Here is a 7,983-nt window from a genome sequence, read left to right on the forward strand (position 1 = left end):
TAACTAAACTAAACATGGTTAAAAGCTGGCAAACTAAATGATTGAATATTGTTCTTCTTCTAATTCTCTTTAATGCTTGAACATCAAAAAAATTATGAGCTTCTAAGGGTTCTCCAGAAGGTTTTAGTCGAATCCCTAAGCTTAATTCTCAATCCAACCTCCGATTTTCGACATAAAGCTCGATTTATATAGTTGCCAAAAATTGGTCACCATGCCGTTCTAATTAGACCTCCATGTTGTGGCCCTCACTTAAAACGCGTATGCCCCAAGTCTCGGAAGCTTCTGTTCCATGAAAGGTGGTCGTGTCATGGCCTTAAGATTGCCATGTCGGGGGATGCATTTTGCACGACTTCTTCTTTCTTCTCCTCTATTTGTAGCTTCAGTCCTCCAAGTATCTGACTTTCTTCAGTTTCAGCTCCTTTTCCTTGAGAATGTCCTTTTTGGTTGCAAAATAGAATTTAACATTATAAGTATCAAATATCTTTGCAGTTCACCAAAATATAACTTAAATGTATTAAAATAATGCCTAAATAAGAGTATAAATATGGCAATATCAAAATACCCCACATTTGCCTTTTGCTTGCCCTCAAGCAAAACAGATTTTATTATCATACCACCACATCAAAACCTTAACTACCAATATCGTACAAGACAATCCAAATTGAACTCATTCATTAAGCTTCACCTTAATGCATATATTTGTGTCTGGAAGGTCCTAAGTACTTCTCTAATACTAAATACTTACAATCCTCATAAACGTTTACCACTTATTTTGAATGACATTCATTTTTTGGCATGCCTACCACCGTTGCCTTTTTATTTACTCCCTTTTGTTTCAAAAGATATTCCCAAATTCCAAGTGAATAAACTTTAACAAGAAAAATACTACATAATACAATTATCTTAAAAATACAACTAAACTTTTATTACAACTTTATATTTTTGTGGATTTTTTTCACTTTTTTTCCTTTTTTCACAACCTTTTCTCTCTCTCTCTCTCTCTCTCTCTATATATATATATATATATATATATATATATACATATATATATATATATATATACATATATATATATATATATATATATATATATATATATATATATATATATGTAATCTTTTCTCAATACTTCAACTTTCAACTTTCATAATAAACAAGAAAACAAGTAACTTTATACTTTAACTTTATTACTACAATACTATAGTTCATGACTTTCTAAGAGATGATTGGAGTACTCAGAATCCCTTAGGTCACTAATGGTACCCATGACTTTCTATGAAACCCATTTAAACTGCATTTCTTCCAATCCATCTCTGCTTTTATAAATAGATGGATAGATATAAAAATAGCCATGGGGGACAACTCATCGAGTCTCAAAGGCCACAGATTGATTCCACTTTTGAACTGTTACTTATTTATATTTAAGTAAACTCAAATTTACGGAAAATTAAACATATAAAATTGGAAAATTGACTTGCTTTATTTTAACAGAAAGGACCCAGGAGATAAATAAGTCACTGATAGGCTTTTTACTAGGTCTAGGTATTCATAAAGCAACAATTATTGATGTGAATTAGAATCGAGTAACGAATACGAAATCAATCATAGAAAATAGAAAGAACACTTCGAATAAATAAGATATGATTGGCTCATATTATGTATGTAAAAGAGTACAAGAGTTGAGAGTGTTTTAAAAGCTTGAGAGCACAAAAGTTACTCTCGACCCTAGTACTTACCCTATTTTTAGGGTGTTACAGACACAACAAAAGTACAAGGACTAAACATTCTAGTTCAAATTCGACATGTGCCTTGCAAATACATATAGAGTCGAAATCATTCTGATTCCGCACCCTTATAGGCTAAAAGAGTTTCAACTTCTTAATAACTGCATTTCGACCATTACAATCTCCCTCTTAGTAAGAATAGTTGAAATTATGCAAGAAGCTTCAAAGCTCGTTGAAGTATGTTATGAACCTCCATATACCACATAATCATGTTTCGAATCTGTGCCTTGTCTTCAACTTCATTCCTCTTGCAGTTGTTGACTCGAATAAGAAGATTTGTATATTGAGCAATCATATACCTCTCCAAATCACATACTTGAAACTAGAATTTTGTCAACTTCTCATTCTTGTTCTTCCCTTGAAATACGACCCCAAAAGTTTGATGTATAATCTCTCCATATTAAAACTTGTCAATGTTAGGCTACCCCTTCAGTAAAGATTGAGGAACTTTTGAAGGCTTATTAACAGCTGTAGCAAGCTCAATATCAGTAATTGTGTCACACCCCCAAACCGAGGATGGTGGAAACGTTCAGGGGTGGATGACTTCATGTATAGTATCACAACAACGAGTATAATAGTGCTCAAAGTAAATACAACCAATCATAAATATAATCAGAAAAGAATTACATGGTTTCAAGTGTTACATATTTCAATGATTGATTACAACATGATATAAAAATAGTTGTTCAACGCCGTAGCGTTCCATCCTCAAAAGCTTGTGGTCACCTGAATTCGTTGATTTCCTAAGAATACAAGTAGTTTTGAAAAAGTGTCAACAATTAAGTTGGTGAGTGCATAAGCTTTTTAGATGAAGATTTTGGAAACCGATCTTTATAATGAGTTGTGTGTTACCAAGAAAAATCCAATATTTTCCTTACAAGAGTGATGTGTAGTCTTAAATACTAAGACTAAAATGTACAAGTAATATCCATACTTATTGATATAAAAGGTGATTTTAAATCGACATAAAACCCTTTTTGTTTTGAGAAAATCCCCGTAAACTTTATGTGTTGTTAACTCCTTATGTGAGTCGTTATAACCATACTATGACTAATGAACCTGCCACGACGTTTCTCAGGCATCGAAAAAGATAATGAAACTTGTCAACTCAGACCTGCCGGTCTAGCTGTTGCATGCAGCTCAGGTGTGGGTTTGTCAGACCCAATATAGATCTATATACAACTATCACGTTCTCCCTACAAGAGACTCTGGTTATAACTACCAGGAATTTTAACATGTACTCTAGGAGTACCGAGAAGAATGTGTCACAATTTACGTTAACAAGTTTATGTGTAGTGTGAGTGAGTGTAAAACCTTTTTCCATGGGAATAAAACCTTCCTAGATGTGTTTGTTGTGTTAATGGAAACACGTTTATAATGTATATGAAACATAAACTATACTTACCATAGTTTATCATAAATGTTTGTAATGTATACGAAACATAAACTCTACCTATTATAGCTTATCAAAAATGTTTTGTAATGGTAGAAATCCTTTTTAAATATGATGTAAACCTTTGTAATGAGGTAAAATACATGTAATATAACCAACATGTATTTATATATGATAATGCACACCTTGCTCAGCAAGTTACAAGGTGTAAATGAGTTATCAATAATTTGCTAGTGTTACCTTTTCTGTTCCTGTTCTTGGAATAATTATAGGAAAATCATATGGAGTTGAAAACTAAATCCGTAAACTCTGAGAGTTTAGAAAATGTGTCTAGTTTGTCCATAAATTTTATTGTGATTTTTAGTGACCTCCAACTTGTGTGAAAAAATCCATAATCACAGACTGGTCCGGATTTGTTCTTGAAATGATAGGGAGTTTTGTAAAAATCACCATAAATTGTAGAAAAATCGTATAGAGATGTGCAAGTAGTCATTTTAAAGGTATAAACCTGAACTATTTGCACCTAATACAGTTTTTAAAACTAAAATGTTTAAGTTTACCAAAACAGTCTGTGAATGGAGTTAACCTTTCTGATGAAAGTTGTTGGATGAGTTTAGTTGTGTTCTTGGTGTTTTAACTTGTATCCCCCCCCCCCCCTTTAAAACTTAAGAAAACATGAAAAGATAGGGGTATGAACTCACCTTTAGTGATTTCCTTAGATGTATGCTGAAGAGAAAGGGTTTCTAAGTCAAGAACACTTGATAGAAGCTTGGAGAGTTGAAGATCTAAGAACAATTATGGTGACATTGGTTATGAGAGATTCATAAGTCGATTGAAGGAGTAAAGAATGTTCAATGTAGGATGAGAATACTTACTGAATGACCAAAACCCTAAAAATATATAAATTCATCATATATTAATCGTTTTCCGTATTGGTATTCGGAAAAAAAATTACATAAAATATACACCATATTCACATATACACAAAATGAAAATATGCATATATGCACATCTGCATATATGCACATTAATGTACAGAAAAAAAATATCTTAATAAGTTATGACACTGCTATAGAATGTGATTTTTTGAAGAAAAGAAATTTAAAATAAATGTTTTTCTACTTCTATCCACATATGTGCATATGGTGCACATTTTACGTTATATGCAAAAAAAACAAATAAATAAATAAAATCGAATATAAGTGTGGTTGGATGTTAAAAAATGATGAATTTGAATATTTCTTGTTATTTTTTCGATAGAAAATAAACTCAAAATAAAAAGGTTTTAGAAATAATGTTCGTGTGATGCACATGTTATAGATTTTTTTTTCGAATGTCAATATAGAAAGAGGTTTCAAATGTTTCTAACAAGTATTGTGTGCCTCTAACAACCAATCAAAATTAAGAAAAAATAAATTCAACCACGGATTCAAGAATTTTTTTATTCTTCAATAATATTGTAATAGAATAAAATTTTGAAAGAGCATCATTCTAACAAAAAAATATATTATGACAGAATAAAATCGGTTATATTTATAAATTACGTTAGAATTAAAATTGAATTAATTAAAAAAATTCAGATTTTTAAAATTATGACAATTAATTATCCCTAAAAATCCAAAAATTTCCTTTTATAATTGTAGTTAATTGTCCAAAATACCCTTTTGCTAAAATTTGTGTGATTATATGGTCCATGTTATCCTATTGTAATATTATGCACTCTCAAATCACCTCCATTGATTAATTTCATCAATTGGTCTAGATTTATACATTCTAACATCCAATAGTTAGTAAAAACAAAAAAACTAAGCATATATATATATATATATATATATATATATATATATATATATATATATATATATATATATAGAGAGAGAGAGAGAGAGAGAGAGAGAGAGAGAGAGAGAGAGAGTAATAACCATAACTTTGGGAGGGCCTCTACATTAAAAAAAATAGCCCAAAAACTAATAAATAAAGAAGATAATTTGTGGGGCTCTACAGTTAAAAAAAATTCGCCCAAAATCTAATAAATAAAGAAGAGCATCTTTTCCTTTTTTTTGAAACGACAAATAGCATTAAAAAAGCACTCGCAAGTAGGAAGCTAAAACAAGGAAAAGTACAAAACAGAACAATACAAGTGAAAAAAAAACTATAGAGGAACAAAATTCACAATGCAAGGTGATAGAAAGGTGAAATGTACGCCGCCTAGGTTGCTTCTGTACCAGAAATAAGAAGTTGAGATAATGTTGTCCGCGGTTCTCGTTTGGGGTGCTCCAATTTTTTTAAAAGACTTGTCGTTTCTGACCAACCAAATATTCCATAGGAGGCAGTAAAATACCAAGCTTAGGATCCCTTTCTTTCTATGGTAATTCTCCCAAACAGCCGCATAATCAATGAACTCCCTAACATTTGAAAATCTTCTATTTTGAATCCCACACCATTTAAGAATCCATTCTTGCACTTCCTTAGAATAATCGCAGGTAATTAGAAGATGATCTGAACATTCTTTCTCCTTATTACCTCTGGTCACCAAAGCGTCCGCCACAGGGATTCTACCCAGAGAGGCTCTCCAAATAAAGCATCGTACTTTTAATGGGACCAATTTTGACCAAAAAATGGGATGCCCTTTATATTTAATCAGTTTTGACACCAAAAAGCTCCTCATGAAACTGACCGTATACTCCCCACTAGAGTTTAGATTGAATCTGAACCCATACTTGGAAAGTATCACATTAGATTTTCTAACCGCATCTTTTCCTTTAGCCATAAAAATGTAATATATTTTTTCATTTAATTTTGTTGTGTATCAATGCTACAGTTTGGTCAAAGTCAATGAAGTGAACACAATTAAATGTGAGTGAATTAAACAAAACAGAACACCATTTACAACAGTGAACTTTAACCGGACAAAGGTATCATAGCTACTTCAGTTATTTGAAAAATGTAATGACTGATCAATAATCAATTGTCCAAACAAGACACTTAAATTTTGGTACACTTTGTGCAGAAAATGTAAGCATGATAAAATTACGAAGTACATTGCCTATATTTGTAAAAATAGTAAAATACATAGCTAATTTCTGCACTCTACCTTCTCTTTTTTACTTTTAACGCTGGCAATTGGAACAAGCACCGGCCATCTTGGTAATACAAACGGGATTGCAAAATACGATGAAATGAATTGACCAATCGGTTTAGAAGCAACATCCAGCCTTCTATTCAGAATATTATACGAAACAATACGCCCAGGCTCCATGCAATACATATACACAACATTTGGATTTAACGGATGAAACGATAAAGGAGTAAACCATCCGTACCGAGACAGCCAATTACTCAATTCCAGATCGTTAGAATGAAGATCGCTACGTCTCACTCTAAACTCACAACACCATTCTCCTTTCTCATAATCCTTCATAGACCACATGCTGAACAAATAGAACTGCTTGCTACCATGAGCCACCTCGAAATAACGAAGGGTCCCTTGGCTCTCCCCACATAATTGTAAAGTTCCAATGTCGTTTTCCTCACTCTGGAAATCTCTGTCATCTGGGAATGAAATTAGGCGAACACATTTTGGATCTTTGTAAGGATCAAACGCAAGCATGACATGAATCCCCTTATCATTAATAACTTGCCAATGGAGAGCCCCGTAACAATAGATTGAGCCTTCGACCCGTTCCCACAATTTGATAGAAATCGGGCAAGGTAGCTTGTTGCGGATCCATTTGCCCGTTTGGGATGAAAAAATCTCTAAATTGAGATAATTCGATTTAAAATGTTTTAACCTCACAACTATATAACTAGTAAGCATATGATCTTCATTAACCCTAGTAATAAGCCCTTCCTTGAAGAACTCGTGATACTTGGGTCCACGTCTAGGTAAAGTGATCCATTGTCGAGTGAGTGGATCACAGATGTAGTAATCAAATGGTGTTGGCGAACGCCAGCAACACAGAACCAAACCATTACTCATAGATAAAACCCTAAACTGATCGTATAGTAATTGTTCTTCAGGGGTAGAAAGGAAAAGAACAGAGAATTCGGACAAACTGTGGATTTCAGTACCAAGACGATTAACAAACTCCTTGAAGTTCGGTAGCCAAGTGTACCTATACAACTATACAAGATTCTGAGAGGCCGCGAGGATGAATTGAGAATGGAGTAATAGAATCGGCAGAAGGAAGGGTGGGAAATTAGGGTTTGCCAATGCTTGCACACACTTTTAAAACTAAAAATAGATTTCACGGGTAATCTAGCAAGAATTTCTATAAGCAACGAATCAGGAAAGTTTCGAATATCATACCAAAACAATTCTTTTGTGTTTCTGGAAATATTGGTACGTAGAAGTTGCTGCAAAATTTGGTTCTCATCGCCATCATCGTTGAGTTGATTGCTTGAATTGCTGTTATCGTCGTCTTCCATGCACATCTGTGAAATAGATTTTCGTATGTTTAATAGATTTTACAATATTTTAGTTGATATGAGTTTTAATAGGGATATTCAATGGATTGCACAAGACTCCGTTAATCAACCGACTTGATTTAATGGGCTACTTTAATGTTTTAACCGGTTATATATAACCCGTGGAAACTACGGATAACGAAGAAAAAATAATATTGATAATTAAAAATGGTAATACAAAATCAAAAACTTATAAAATTTTATCCTTATTTTTACATCGAACATACATGTTTAAATTGCATAATTTTTTTAAATGAAGATGATACCCACAATTAATGGCGTAGCAAAACAAAAAACAAAATAAACCTAAACAATAAAGCAGTTAACACTTGAATTAGA

At 32.6% G+C, this 7,983-nt stretch overlaps 1 pseudogene; it reads right to left on the minus strand.

The window, feature by feature from the left end:
- Positions 1-6,085: 6,085 nt before the first annotated feature.
- On the minus strand, positions 6,086-7,623 carry LOC145052771 (putative F-box protein At3g28280; annotated as a pseudogene).
- Between the last annotated feature and the right edge of the window lie 360 nt (positions 7,624-7,983).

This window comes from Lactuca serriola, chromosome 5 (assembly GCF_051521515.1).
Source record: "Lactuca serriola cultivar US96UC23 chromosome 5, Lser_US96UC23_V15, whole genome shotgun sequence".
Classification (NCBI taxonomy): domain Eukaryota; kingdom Viridiplantae; phylum Streptophyta; class Magnoliopsida; order Asterales; family Asteraceae; genus Lactuca; species Lactuca serriola.